This window comes from Alligator mississippiensis, chromosome 1 (genome assembly GCF_030867095.1).
Source record: "Alligator mississippiensis isolate rAllMis1 chromosome 1, rAllMis1, whole genome shotgun sequence".
NCBI classification, from domain to species: Eukaryota; Metazoa; Chordata; order Crocodylia; family Alligatoridae; genus Alligator; species Alligator mississippiensis.
Genome location: NC_081824.1, coordinates 91,215,651 through 91,230,547, shown reverse-complemented (window position 1 = coordinate 91,230,547; position 14,897 = coordinate 91,215,651). Strand labels below are relative to the sequence as shown.

At 41.3% G+C, this 14,897-nt stretch overlaps 1 long non-coding RNA gene across 1 annotated transcript; it reads right to left on the bottom strand.

The window, feature by feature from the left end:
* Positions 1-3,522: 3,522 nt before the first annotated feature.
* LOC132243209 (uncharacterized) lies at positions 3,523-14,788 on the bottom strand. Its single transcript, XR_009463891.1, has 3 exons — positions 14,341-14,788; positions 4,247-4,295; positions 3,523-3,669 (listed from the first exon to the last, which is right to left on the bottom strand). It is a non-coding gene; the product is annotated as an uncharacterized LOC132243209 (long non-coding RNA).
* Between the last annotated feature and the right edge of the window lie 109 nt (positions 14,789-14,897).

Sequence of the window (14,897 nt, the reverse complement as noted above, 5' to 3'; positions counted from 1 at the left end):
CAGAGAGCTGTAAGCGATTTCCTACACTACAAAATAAATGCGGGTTGTGTTAAGGTACGTGCGCGGGGGGAGGGGAGCTTGCAAGCGGGCCTTGCTGAAATTTTCAGGCCTCCAGTATTAGTGGAATTAAGGTTGGGGTCACTGGACTGGTCACTGGTGTCAGATGTTATCGACTCATTCATTTCCTGCAAGGGACATCAGTCTTTCAAGTCCTGGGGAAGGTAGAGCTGTTGCCAGCTGGAACTTTAACCCCGCCCCCCCCACCCCCAAAAAAACCCGACCTTCCAAAATTCATTCAAAAAGAATCAGCCACAAATACCGGGGGAGGGGGTGAATAAAAAAAATAAAAGGGAAAATAGAAGAACCAGGGTAGAGAAATGTGAGTATCACGATTATATTTCATGTGTGAAAAGAGATGCTGCTGCTCTTAGATTTATCCCCCCCAACACACAACCTAAAGTGTGTGTGGGGGGTTAACTATAGGACAGGAGCAGTCTTGGTAATGCCGATGGTACAAACAGCGCCCTTGCTCTGCTTTTCCAGTCCTCACCTTCCCCCCAAAGCTTCCCGCGTTGTAATTCTTTTTTTTCCCCCCTCTCCTATTTTTCCGATTTTCCTTTTTAAAAAAACAGTTCCCCGCAGCTCCAGCTGCAGCTGTGCGGTACGTGCGGAGGCAGCCGCAGTCTGCGCGCTCTGCGGCGGGGCGGGAGGAGCAGGAGCGCGGGCTGCCCGGCGGAAGATGCGCGGGGGGGGGGGGGGGGGGTTGGTCCTATAGAAAGGTCGCGCTGGCGCGAGGGTCGCGGTGATCGGCGGCGTTCGTGGGATTTCTGAGCACCCGGCACCGCCGCGGTGTTTGGGGCACTAACACCAGAGGCGATTGCCTCATTTCTTCTGCAAGATGCTGCGGGGGGGGCAGTGCTACCGCCCCTGGCCAAATCCTCCCACTCATCCAGTTTCCTGCCCCCGGGGCCGCGCGCGCAACCCACCCTGCCCTCTCCGGACCGGCGAGACTCGCCGGCGCCCTGGGCCCCACCCCAGCCCCGGCTCGCCGACCTCGGACGGGGCCCACGCGGGCGCCGCAGCGCTGGGCTGAGGGGGACGCCCCACTCCTCCACAAGACGCCCTCACGCGTGGAGTTGCGGCCCCGCGAAGGAGGCGTCCCGCCCGCCCCCCCCCCCCCTGCGCCTCAGCTGGAAAGGGGGGGGGGCAGGTCCCGCTGGCACAGGCTGAGGTGTCCCCTCGCTTCGGGGCAGCGCTAGGCAAGGGGCCAGGGCTGCCCCGCGCCCGCCCCGCGGAGCAGCAAGGCACGAGGCAGAAGTGCGCTCTTGAAGCCGAGGCTGTTCCCGCCAAAACAGGCTCGAGGCCAGCCCAGCACAAGCGCCGTGTCAGCGGTTCAGGTGCCGCGTGTCCCCGCGCCCGGGGCAGGACTGCTGGCCCTGCCCCGCCCCCGCCGGCGCGGCTCCTCCGCTCGCCGCACCGCTCCTCCCCGGCCTGCCCACGCGCGTGCCGCGGCTCGCGGCCGCTTCTGGCTTCCTTTTTTTCTTTTTTTTTCATTCATCACCAACAGAGGCAGGAGTTTATTTTAGTTTGCAGATTAAGCCAGCCCGCGCGCGGCTCCTCTCCTTACGCACACCAAAGGCGGCGAGGTTTCGGTGATAAACGTTAAGACCTATATGGGACGTCAGCAGTTTTCTGCTCGCTTGCTTGTTTGCTTTGCTTGCTTGCTTTCCTGTCTGTCTGTCTTTCTGACTTCCTCTTGCTTTGCTTCTTGAACCCTGTACTCCTTATAACGTGGGTATGATCTTTTTAACACTCGTAAATAACACTCGATTGAGAAGCAAGCAAACCCTCGCTCGGATCCAAGTGGACTCGACAGTAAAAACCCACTACAATGCGACACTTTGCAGACATACTGCTGTATTGGCGAGGACTAGAGCAATACTTTCACTCCTTGCCAGTTCTGTCCTTGTCTATTTTTTGTGCAGTCGAGGGGAAATGTGTGTGTGTATGTATATGTATATATAAATATGTATGCATGTATGGCGTGTGTGTAGGTATGCATTCCCCCCCCCAGGAACCAGGGAGTCTAGTGAAAGGAGCATGTGTGTGTGTCTGCAGTGTATACACACATATACACACACACGTGCATATGCACGTGGATATCGGTATTCCCCGCAGTGCAGGGAAGGCGGCTGTGAGTAAGGGGAGGCGGCGGCGGTGACCCGCGGGCAGCTGAGGGGCAGCGCCCAGCAGCCCCCTCCCGGGCCCGTCTGGTTCCCGGCCAGGCTCGGGGGCTCTGCCCTACTCCCACAGCCCGCTTTAAAGCAGCCCCGGGAGCAAGCGGGTTTGCAGCGGGGCGGAGCGGGCCAGGCGCGCTAACCCGCCGGGAGCCGAGAGACGCCGGGTTCCCGGCGGCGCCAGCCCGCCCTGAGCGCGCGTGGCCCGGGGCCTGCCGCCCTGCCCGGGGCCGCGCACAGCGCGCGGGGCAGGTAGGAGAGGAGGCTCCCCGTGCCGCCTGCCCGCTCCCGCGGCAGGGTGTGGATGCGCGTGTGTAGAGCCGGCTACACTGTGAGGTGTGATGCCCAGCAAATGCAGGAACCAAGAGGTCTCCCCCCGACAGCCGCATCTTGCCCCGAACACAGCATGCACCTGCCCCTGAGCCGGGCGTGGGGAAGTCCTAGCCCAGCGTTCTGCATAAACCTCACTCCCTGCCAAGATGCTTCCATAGGATTTCATCCAGAAGCAAGTCGGGAAGGGACCTCTGGAGATCACCTGGTGCAGTAGTTGTCAAGCTTTTTTTGTGTCAGGATCTATTTGTAAACATCCCTGGCCAGTCCCCACGCAGTGCCCCTCACTCCACCCCTTAGCCCCAGCCCCCAGTGTGTTGGACTATGGGGATGCAAGCAGCCCCTTGGAGGCTGCAGCTCTGCCAGCTTGCAAGGGAAAAACCAGTTTCCCCACGTTTTTCTTTTAAAAGAGAATCCATTTTTAAAGTTTGTTGATCCATTTTTAAAGTCTGTCTGCAACCCTTTCGTATACTCTTGCAACCCACTTTTGGGTCCCTACCCACAGGTTGCGAAATACTGACCTAGCGCAACCAGGGATGGAACCTGCCTCTTGGCATTATTAGCAGCAGGCTCTAACTGGGTGCCAGGGACGGGGGCACTAAAGGAAATCCCTTTTTCACTCTAGTCTGAGTGACGTCAGGCACAACTTCCAGATCTCCACCAGGCATGTGCCCCCATACAAAGTAGCAACTGGAATGTGGCCAGGTCACAACTTCAATGGGCATCTAGCACTGCAGAGACCACGAGGCACTAGCATCATGCATCGCATCCTCTCCAGGACACCCAGACAGCAGGTGGTGTAAGAAGCCATACAGCAAGCTAAGGACTGCAAAAAATGGGGACATTGGTTGTGGCTGTTGACGTTGATCAGGGAAGTTTCCCTGGTGACTATTTGCAATGTGAAATACAGGATTTGTTAGTGCAGCTTCCAGGGAATAAAATCAATAGCTACTGCTTTAAAAAAATCCTGACAAAGATTAGTGTATTTTAATGATTTTTTTTTCTCCTTCCAGTTTAAGGTGCCAATAGACTAAAATGGCAGGCTAAGGTGTCAAGAGGCAGAAGATAGTACTTGGATTCCAAAAGAGACAAGGAAAGTATCCTGTGAATATGAGAATGGTGCAGAGTAAATAATTTCAATTTCAGATGCATAAAAACAAATTCAGTATCGCTAAAATGGTAATTGTCATCTTCAATGCCCATAAGTTAGTTCTATTTAAAAGTAACGTGTTTCAACCATTGATTACTTGGCCTGTTCAAAAACCTACAGTATGGCAAGTCAATGAATGAGATACGAACGACCAGGTCAAAGCGTACTTCTGTAATATTAGTTCAAGATTTCATTAAATACATTTTTAGGCACAGGGAGTGACATTTAGTGCAGGAGTTTTTGAGAATAAACTTTCTCTATGACTGTGTATGGGTGCGTTTGTTTTTACAGTGGAAGTAAACCTCTACTTAGGAACAGGCAGATCAACCAAGAAATCTAAAGTCAAGCTTTGGAAAAACCATTGAAAAATCTTCCCCCAAGTCTAAATCTAGGTTTCCATGGGGAGAATAGTTTACCCTGGGACTTTCAGTTGATATTGGAAGGGAGAATCCTAAAGTGCTTGTGAAATACCAATTCCTCAGTCATATAAGAAGAGTCAGCCATGTAAGACGTTATAAAAAAGACTGACCTGGGCCTGACGAGACCTTCTTGAATGACCTCATCGTCTTCTGAGGAACCTAAAATCAGAGAGCTGGAGTCAGTACTATGTAAATTGTACCAGAGTACCCTATTTAATTACCTCTTCTCCAGTTTAACGGCTCATTAGAAGCCCATAAAATGCCAGGGCTTTGACTCTGTGAAGTGACCTGTAAACTTATTAACTGTTTGAGACTTACCTAGCTCATCATCAGAACCAAAATGATAGCCAAGAAGTGTAACCACCAGCCTGCTTCATAAGGGACACCTCTCCTGTTCTTTAAAGACACTACCCCCTTAACTGCTCTCTCATAAAAGTTATATAGTTAATGATGATGTAGGCAAAGGACACAGATTTGTTGGGTACTGAAAGGTGTTCTTTTCCCTTATCAATATTTAATTACAATGGGTAATTTAAGAACTGGTGATTGTTGGCTTTCCTATGGTTAAATTGTACAGAGCAAGTCAATTGGTTTGTTGCTTCACATACAGAAAATATTAAAAATGACGCATATTGGAATACAATTTTGTCAAACTACTGTATACTAAACAGTGTAATCATAGCATCAGTGGCCAAATACTTTCCTTTTTATTACTGTTAAAACCTTGGTTTATTATCTGCATTTAAAACTAATCTTCATAGTTTCAAATTAGCAAAATAGCAGAGACAATAACAGGAATATGACTTCGGAAGTAGGTGAGACATGCATGTATGCTCTATCTTCTGTTGATCACATGATGTAGCCATTTCATAGCAAAATGTCAATAGGAATGCCATGCAGTTACAAAATACAGTGGAGGGAAAGATGCACTCAAGGAAAGCCACTATATTTCGAGTGAGTAATCCAGGCTGTGCAGACCGTTTAAAGCATGGGAGATGAATAGATTTGAACATTCACAAACTCACCTTGCAATAGCTTAGGTTCTTCTATTTCCCTGTACTTGATTTGTACACCCTACTTTAGCTAAAACCCATCTAAAAGAAATAAGCCACTGTCTTCTCATTCCTTTTGTGTGTGAACCTAATTTTCTTTTCCTTTAAAGAAAATTGAGACTTTTCTAATTTCAGAGTATGTCCTGATTGGTGGGGCCAATCCTTTCCTATACATGGGGATACTCTACACAGTAAGTATTTGGACTGAGCAAAGTGAGAAAGTGAAGAGCCAGTCAAGACAGAATGAAATCTCACTAACTTCTTATCCTCTACTTATGTGCAGTCCATTACAAGAGCAGCTGGAGAGGATGATAGCCAGGCTGTCTCTCCTTGCAGTGGAAGACTATCACCAAGTGGCCTCCAGTTTTTCTGTCATTTTGTAATCATTTAATTCAAGTTTTCTTTTCCAGTAGGACAGTGTGCATATTTGTCTAACATTAAACCTAGCCATCATTTTACATCTTCAACTATTGCAGGCAATCTCTGTGTTTCCTTCTCTGTTCTACCAACCTGTGGCTGTGTGGCTTTTGTCTCTTTTGGATTTACCTACATTATTTATGCAGCATAATGAAATATGCAAACATAGAGTAAGAGATCTGTTCCTGGCTTTCAAATGTGATGTGCTTCAGTGTATGGAAGGATTAAAAATAAAGTACTTGGGAAGAAAAAGTCTTAAGAATTGCAGTAATCAGAGAACTGCACATTTTACAAGTTAGATTATTTTCAAGCTTCTAGTTTGTACCACTTTATTTGTAAATATCATATATTATACTGATAGTAAATGGGATGTAATTGTTCTAAAAGACATGGTAACATAGATTTTTTTAATAGGATATACTAACTTAGCATAGGAATGCATATTTTAAGAAATGCTTCCTTACAAAATACTACCTTCCAACCCCAGAACATCTTTATCCTGTGAAATGATTAAAACTACACATTTAAAATAAGGAAATAATTGTTATGCATTTTAATGCATTTTACTGAATACAATAAGAAATTAGTCATTGACTGAGAAGAGCTCAGATATACTTCCTTCTGCAACATTAGCAACAGACTAAGTATATTGTGAACTGCATAGTTTTGAAGTTGCAATCATCTTTAAAGAGGGTTGTATCATTGTTAATACTCTTTATCAAATTGTATTGAAGGATTACGTTAGTCAATTTTGGTAGCAGGTTTGTGGAGAAATCAGTTATTCTTTACTTTAACAACAATAATGGTTTTAAACACTTATATGTAAGAATGAAAACTAATTGTAGGCATAACAGCAAGACATTTTAAGTCACATGGAATTATCACAAAATAGAAAATCAAATACAAAGAGAATTCAAGTGGAAAGGAACCTGTCAATTATACATCAGATAGCTTTGTAACAGGAAATATATTTTTAAAACTTAGCTGAGGTGTGTGGGTTTCATGAACAAGCTAGGCTGTTTGTTTACTTCTGTGATTTATTCATATTAGGTAGTGAACAACAAAGGGTGCCTTTAGTCACTCTTGTTTTTCAAAGTTCTAAGCGATCAGAAAAATCCTACAACCTTCTGAACCACTAATAATGCCATTTTAAAATAATGTGTATTAGGGTAGAGGTTTTAGACCCCTAAAAATGAATATTAAAACATTATTTTAAGCAGGCAAATTATAGATATGGAAAAACCACAGGTTCAAATTGAGAGAAGTCAGAACTAAAATTTTAAGATAATATGCCTACTCCAGCTCCAGTGAAGTCAATTGTAATTTGGACACTGGTTTTACTTAGGATCAGGAGTAGGCCAAATGTGTATTTATTTGTAACATAATATTGCTTAAAATAAAACATATAACCCAGCCAACACCAGAATGATAAATAAAATATACACCAAAAAGTTTACTCATTTACTTGTAACAAATATATTTAATAGTGGTACAAAAAGCTGAAAAAATTATCTTAGATTTTAATGTGAGATGTTTAAGGATTTAATATGGACCAGTGACAGGGGCTGAAATATATTCTGTTTTACGTTGATATTATAGTTGCCTTTTAAACTGGTTTGTTCTCTTGATCATTTTCCTGTTGTATAAGTTATTCTGTTCTTTTATTGCAAGCTGCCTTAAGCCTTTGTTGGAAAGAGCAACATCTAAATCAAATAAATTAATAAATATATACATGAATAAATAATATCCAAATGCTAAAAATCCTCTTTTTAGGGGACAAAGTGAAAATTAAAACAAAATGTTCTGACAGATGTTAATAGCAACTTTGTCTAAAAGATCATGACAATTCATATTAGAATATATACAGTTACCTTTTACCTTACACCCAGTGTTTAAATAATGAAAATGAGGTAATTTGTCAATTGTTTATAGTTATCTTCAAACTCTGAGTGTGTACACTAGCACAATGCTGCAACACTGGCTGCAAAGCTGCAGAAGATCATTATTGACCCAAACAAATTACTGGACACTTGTTTATTTTCACATATTTTTCAGTGTTTTTTAAAAATCCTTCATGAAAGTGCTCAACTTTGTGAAATGTTTCTTTAAAATATATCTGGTATTGTAACTGCTACTTTATTTTCTATTCTAAAAATGCAGAAATTGGTTTTAAAATATAGGAAATACAAGTCAAATTACATTCTAAAACACCAAGAAGGGCACACTTGAATTGATTCACATCACCAGATCAATGGCTTCATTATTTAGTACTAACTATACAGTTTGCTAAGGATCCAAATGATACTTTTGGATTACTATCTGCTGAAATTGCATAACCAGGTTTAATCTTGCTGGGTAATTATACAAACCACTTCACATTTGCTCAGTTTCCTTCCAATTCAGATATTATGAACATTGTAATGATATTGCAGAAAGGGTTTGAAGTGAAAAGTAACTTTTTTTACAATTCACCTTGAAGCACTCTTGAGTATATCGTTAAGCTATTTAAAAAAAAACCTATTTGTGTGGGATTTTATTTAAAAGATTGGCCAAGGTTTACTCTTCCTTTACTGATTTGACTATTTTTATATCTATGATCTATTTGATTGAATCCTGGCTAACATAAATTGATTAGCAATCCTGTCTAGCTATATAAATATGATATATGAAAGGAATATAGGGGGATTACTTTGTAAACAATGCTGTAGGAATTTCTGGTAACCAGCAGGATTGATTCTGTTACTTCTAAACCAGTTACAAGATTCCCACTTGAGTCAGTGCAAACAAGAGCTCATAACAGCAAAATCTATTCCTGCTCACGTCAAGAATCCAATCTTGTTCTAACTATATGAAGTGTATATGATGTAAGATCAGAATTGGAGCAAATGGGAAACTGTGAGTCACATGAATAGGGCTGTTTGAATCTTAAAGTAAAATATTGTTTTTTTAAATTTCGTTTACATAATGTAAATTGGCTCCAAGATCATTCAAGCTATCTGTTTAAAGATATGCACTAAGGTTCACTTTATTTAAAAAGAAAGAGCTTGGGATTCATGTTATAAGCACGACATAACTTGCTTAAATCATCTGTTTTTCCCCATCAGTGTTTTTAATTTTTTTAAGTGCATATGACCTATTTTCAGGCACTGTCCAATTAGAAGAATACACAAGATGCTTTAAGTTAAAACATTCTGCAATTATTAAAAAAAACCTTTATTTTTGTATGATTTAAAGTAATTTAATTTTTGTGTGGCTAAACCCCTAAAACATCTAAAAATATTTTGAGAGAAGTTATTACCTCTCATTTTTAGTTATCTTATTTTCAGCATTTTATTTCCAATTTACAACCAGCATATAACAACATTTTTGTCAACACTATAGGATTTTTAATTTTCTTGACAAATAAGGAAAGTACTTTTTTTTAACTGGAATGAATTAGCTTTTAAACTGATTTTCTATTGAACTTGTTAATATCATTCCTTTTTCATAATAATTTGAATGCTCTCATGACTCAAAGACTATAACTCAACTGTTAACATTATTTTGCATAGCTTAATCATAGATTTACTTCATTTCAAGTTACTTTTGTAATTTTTTTTCAATACAGCATAAATAAAATTAACCCACAAATTCTAAATATACTATTAAGAATAGCATTCATTTATAAATGAAATGTTGAATGAATCTTGAAAAGCTGTTTTTCAAAGCCAAGTTAAAAATAACTTTTGGCAGTAAATTGAGTATTATTCAGGCTTTAGTTTGGGGAAAAAAACCCAGAACCCTTCCATTCCATGTATTTACAGTACCAATAGTAGTCTTTTTTTATCATTCAAATCATCTATAGCCTTTCTCTTAACAAAGCCTCAGTTTAGATATAATTATGAAGCCAAGATTAGTATGTTGTTCTATAAATGAAAAGGTAACCATAGACTGCATTATGTGTAACTTGCAGTTAGGTAATAAAAGCACTTGGACAATTTGCACGTAGTGACTGTATGTGAAAACCACTTCAGTGGGTGACTTTCCTATATCTTTTATATAATCTTAAATTTTGCTTGAAAAATATTCTATGCATTTGGAAATGATTTCATCATCTTCTGTAAGAATTTTAATGTGTTTGGCAGTAGACACAAAACAAGCATTGCTAAGAATTAGTTTGATGTACTTGAGATCATTTTAATATTTACTCTTCATGAAACGTATATTGCATTTCCACTACTACATACTGTCCAGGAAATATTTCTTCTTCCTGTAAGGGCCAGTTACCTGTAGAACACTAATCTCTCTGTTTTATGGTTATAATCAGTGAATTGCAGGTTAGCATTTTCACAATCTTAATTTCAGCTCCTTATACAATGCATGTATACTTTTTCTAGAAATGACATGCTCCTCAAGAATTGGTATAGGCATTAAGAATTACTGGGAAAACACAATCAAGCTGGAGAAAACACAGAAAGTAAAGTGGCACAATTTCTAATTAGCTTACAACACAAATATTAATCTAACTTTGACATTTTATTTTAAGGTAAGCATGGGTAATGTAGCACAACAATGGAGAACATGTAAAATTTTGCTTATTTACTTGTAATAGAAAATATTTCTATATGATAAACCTTCCAGCTGAGTAATTGTTTAAAATAAATCAGAGAGTAAAATAAAATAATGCAATGGTAGTTCTGATCAATTTTAGCTGAGTATATTCATTTAAAATAGAAAAAAACAAAGAACAATATCAGTGAAAAACAACTAAAACAATTTCTAATTTCTAAAAATAAACAATGATTTAACGTTCCTCTTACAAGAATGAACACACACAAGTACTTATTTTGAAGATAACACAGTAACTAACATTTTATAAAGCATTACACATTCAGTTTGAGTGTTAGGTTTTAAAATTATTGTTGAGTGTATAATTACCAGTTTAACAAACTACCTATAGATTATGTTAAAAAAAATTATACACTGCAATAATGTCTATGATTCAGATATAAAAGGTATATATAAAATGTGAATTTATTACAAAAAACTGTCCTAAATTGTATATATGTTAAAGTGCACATTAGACTGAATATTTTAAAATGTAAAAAACTCTTGAAAGATAATAAGCTATCAGAACATGTCATTGTAATAAATAGCACAAGATAAAAGTTCTTTTTTAAAATAAAACAAAATAAAATAATCCATTTTAGAAAATTTCATGATTACTAACTAGGAAAAAACAAAGTGCAATGTATTCTGGGTAGTTTGCTTTTTTGAGAGGGTTTTGTTTTGTTTTTGAGGGGGTGGGTGTTTATTTCTAAAGAAGAAAATCTGCATGCACCACTGTCAAAATGCATGGTTCTAAATTTTATTTTTCTGAAGATAAATAATATATACCTCTGGATGAACTTTTTTTGCAACCTAAGACCTTTATTATAGAGTAGAAAATATGAATGCACTATATCCTATGAATTCCCCAGCACACATACAATTAGAATGTAGGTTATTTAGAGATGCTAGATTAGGGAAGGAAATTTAGTTTTTAGCCCAAACAAGTACATACATATTTGAATAAAAAGCCAGCATGAATTCAATATTAAAAGCCATAATTAAAAACATAAATTAATTGGTAGACTGTGTTGAACTACTTCTAAATCTTTGTTAAAAATTGACCAGTTAAATATTACAGGCCTGTCTTTTCTGTATAATTAAGCTTTTGTTCAGCCATGAAAAAACTAGAAACTGATTGCTTGAAAATGAGCTGCATGACCTTTGTCCTGGTTTGTCACCTTTGACCTTTAATTTGAAGATCCCGCATATCAATTCATTCTATTTTTAGAAACAGGATGTCAAAAGTCCTATGTTTAAGTTTTTACCCTTATGTATCAAGAGAGTAGCAAATTCCTTTTAAATTGTATTTTGTTATACAACCATGTTTGAAATAACACACACACACACACACACACACAATGTATTCCACAAAAATGTGCTCTGGTCCATTAATAAAAAAATAGATGGGAACACATTAAATTAAATGTAGAGATTTCCCATAGACAGTTTGCTCTTCCAAATTTTAGCTATTTTACCTTTTAAACTATGCTCATATTCATATTCCTTGTTACTATTAATAGGTATAAGCTTTACCTGGACCTTGTCCATACTATCATTGATTGATGTTTTTGTCATTGATCACATGCTTTGATGTTAGCTTTCAAACGTCCTTTTATAATCTGACCCTCTGACTAAGAGCAAGCTTATGTCTAGTAATTGTTGTTGATACAATATGTTATTTTTTGGAGGTTTCATTATGTTATATGTTGACTTAAAATGTTCTTTGTGGTTGGAAGTGACTATTTACAAAACACGGGAGCCCCACGGTATTGCAGTAATTGACTTTACTATCATCATTCAATACCAAATTAATACACTGGATAAAGCTTTTTTGTAAAACCACTACCTACCTAAAACACTTTATGAATGTTGCAGATATTAAGGAATAGAAATATTTAAAAAACAACTTACTATAATTATTCTGGTACTTGAATCTCCACAAAAGTTCGGTATATGTTTTCAGCTGGATTTAGTAATGATCAATATGGCTGTCTTGATTCAGCACTTCGGTCAGCGACATCATACAATGTCATGTCATAGGAGGGACTCCTCCATAAATGTATGCGCCCTAATATTTTCAGTATACATGTAATAGGAATATTATCTGGATCTTTCCTCCCTTCTCCAAGTTCACATTACAAATCACATTCATTAACTGCGATGCAAGCAAAATACTATTTCAAATGAAAAAAGAAGAAATCCTTTTAACTGTTTAAGCCTTAAAATTCATCTTTGTTTTTGATGATCTAAAACACAGCTTGTGGCTTACTGTATCTTTGGAACGGTTTAGATAGTGAAGAGTAGTGGAGATTTGGGCCTAGAGATGAGATTTCTCATGATTTCTTCTCTACTTCCTAATATTTCTAATAAATATCAGCTGATGTCTCGGCTTCAGTTTTGCTTCTATTTTTTAATGAGGCATGAATGTTCTGAGTGACACGTTTATTTTATATGCATGAAGTGTGATGGCTTCTTTCTTCATGAACTCTTGCTTATACTTTCTGCTACAGCTGTCTTTTTATATGTAAACAATGTGGGCACTGGAAGTAGCCATTACAATACCTAATACTATATTGTTTGCTCAGAGAAAAAGAAACCTGGATTTTCAGTGTATTTATTAAATTCAAGATGGTACAATTTTTCCCAATCTGTGTTCTATTTATAGTATAACAAGCAGTTAACTACTGTGAGACTAATTATTTCAGAAGACTACAAATATAATTGCATGTACTGCAAATCATTTTTTTCCGAATAAACACGACAGTCATCCTCTCCTCCCAAATAAAGATCATCTACAGCTCTTATTGTATTTAAAGATAAACTATTCTTAACCGGTATACTTCCTTGTACAATGCTGTATATAGGTTGTCTTGCATTTCAATATAAATGATAGTATTTGATGGAAGGTGCATTCAATTAAAATGCTGCAGAAACCCATTTAGACAGCTGTAATTAAAAGTATGAAAATACAAACCTTTACTATTAGTTAATATTGATGACAATAGCATAGGTTTGCTGTAGATGTGGTTATTGATACTGATGGAGAATGCATATAATGTGCAGTTCCCAGCAAGAATATTTATTAGTCACTCAATGGCCTGCTTTCCTTTAATGTTGCTTGCATAATAAAAAGTCCAAATCTCTCTAACCAGCGAACACAGCGTACTACCACTTCATTCTTATTTCTGTATTCAATCAATTAAAACTACACTGAGTACAATCAAGAAGAGACCAACAAATTACTGAACGTCATCTTTTCATGGAGTGCCGTGAAGGTGTTAACTGGTTAAAATGGATCACATGCGTTTAACATGCATGTGTTAAAGGAAAGAGGCTTAAAGTTAGTCTACGATTGACACGGCTATTTATTTTAAAGATCCCTACTTCCCGAGAGCTGGGACACAACGGTGAACTCAGAACAATCCTCCCACCAATCCTGCGCTCATTCGGAACATTTTTCTGCTCAAAGGGATTTTACTGCCGCCTCGTCCTGTCAGGTGTGGAAATGACCGTGTGCTTAGTTCCCAGGTAGGTTAAAAACACAGCCTGCAAACCCAGTGAAACAGCCACTACTCCCTTGCCCAGGATAAAAGCCGGGCTCGCGTCGCCACCCGGCTAGCAGCAGCCGCCTGCTATCGAAGCGGGTCTGAAAACCAGCGCTTCGCATCCTCTAGCACACGCCCGGCGGGCTGCGCCCTGTCCCCGCCGGGCTTTGAAGGCAGACAAAAGAAACTCCGTCCTTTTGAAAGGCACTTCTGGACTTTATTTTCTCGCCCGTCCACGCCATGGCCCCCAGCACCCACAACTGCCCAGCAGCACCCTGTGCACCACTTGGCGGGGCAGCCAGCCACCCACCCAGGAGCCATCTCTCGAGACCCCTGGGGGAGGCAGGGAGGCAAGCACGGATGGGGAGGGGGGATGCAAGGAAACACAGGGACCGACCTCAGATTTCCTTCTGTGTGGCAGGAAACCATTCAAAATGGCGGCCTGACTATTACTTACATTTAACCCCCCTCCCTCTCCCCCCCCCCCCAGCGCGGAGCCGCATCCTGATGCATGACAGCCCGCAGCCCCCCTCCCCTCCCCTCCCCTCCCCTCCCCTCCCCCCGCGACCTGAAAGAGCGCTAACGGGCAGGAATAGTTACCCAGGTGCAATTAAAAACCAGTCCCCGGGGGGCACAAATCCGGGCCGGGCAGCTGCATCCTCCGCTCCCCGGGCAGGTGGAGGGAGGCGCGCGCCGCGGAAGCGGAGGCTCCATGTGCTCGGTCCCGCCGCCACCGGCTCCGGCGCCGGGCTTGTCCTCATGGCCGGACGGCCGGGGTGCCCCCGCCCCGCCCCGGCCCGGCCCGGCCCCCCCCACAGGTCCCCTGGGCGCATCGCCGGCACGCCCGCCCCGAGGCCCGCGGGCGGCGACATCGGGCGGCAAGGGGAGGAAGCAGGAGCCAAGCCCGGCCCCCTGCGGGAAGCCGCAACTTTCCCGGGGGAGCCGCGGCTGTCCGCCGGGGGAAGCCACCACACGCCCCCGCGGTGCACGCGCGCAGCTGCGGAGCCGGCGGCCTCCCGCGCCATGCTGGCGGCGGGACAGGGAGCTACCCCGGCCTCGGCCCGGCGGGGGATGGCACCTCCCCTGCCAGCGCCGCCTCCTCGGCCGGCCCCGGGGAGCTGGCAGCAGAGGGAGCCACTTGCTCCCTTCCTGCCCCG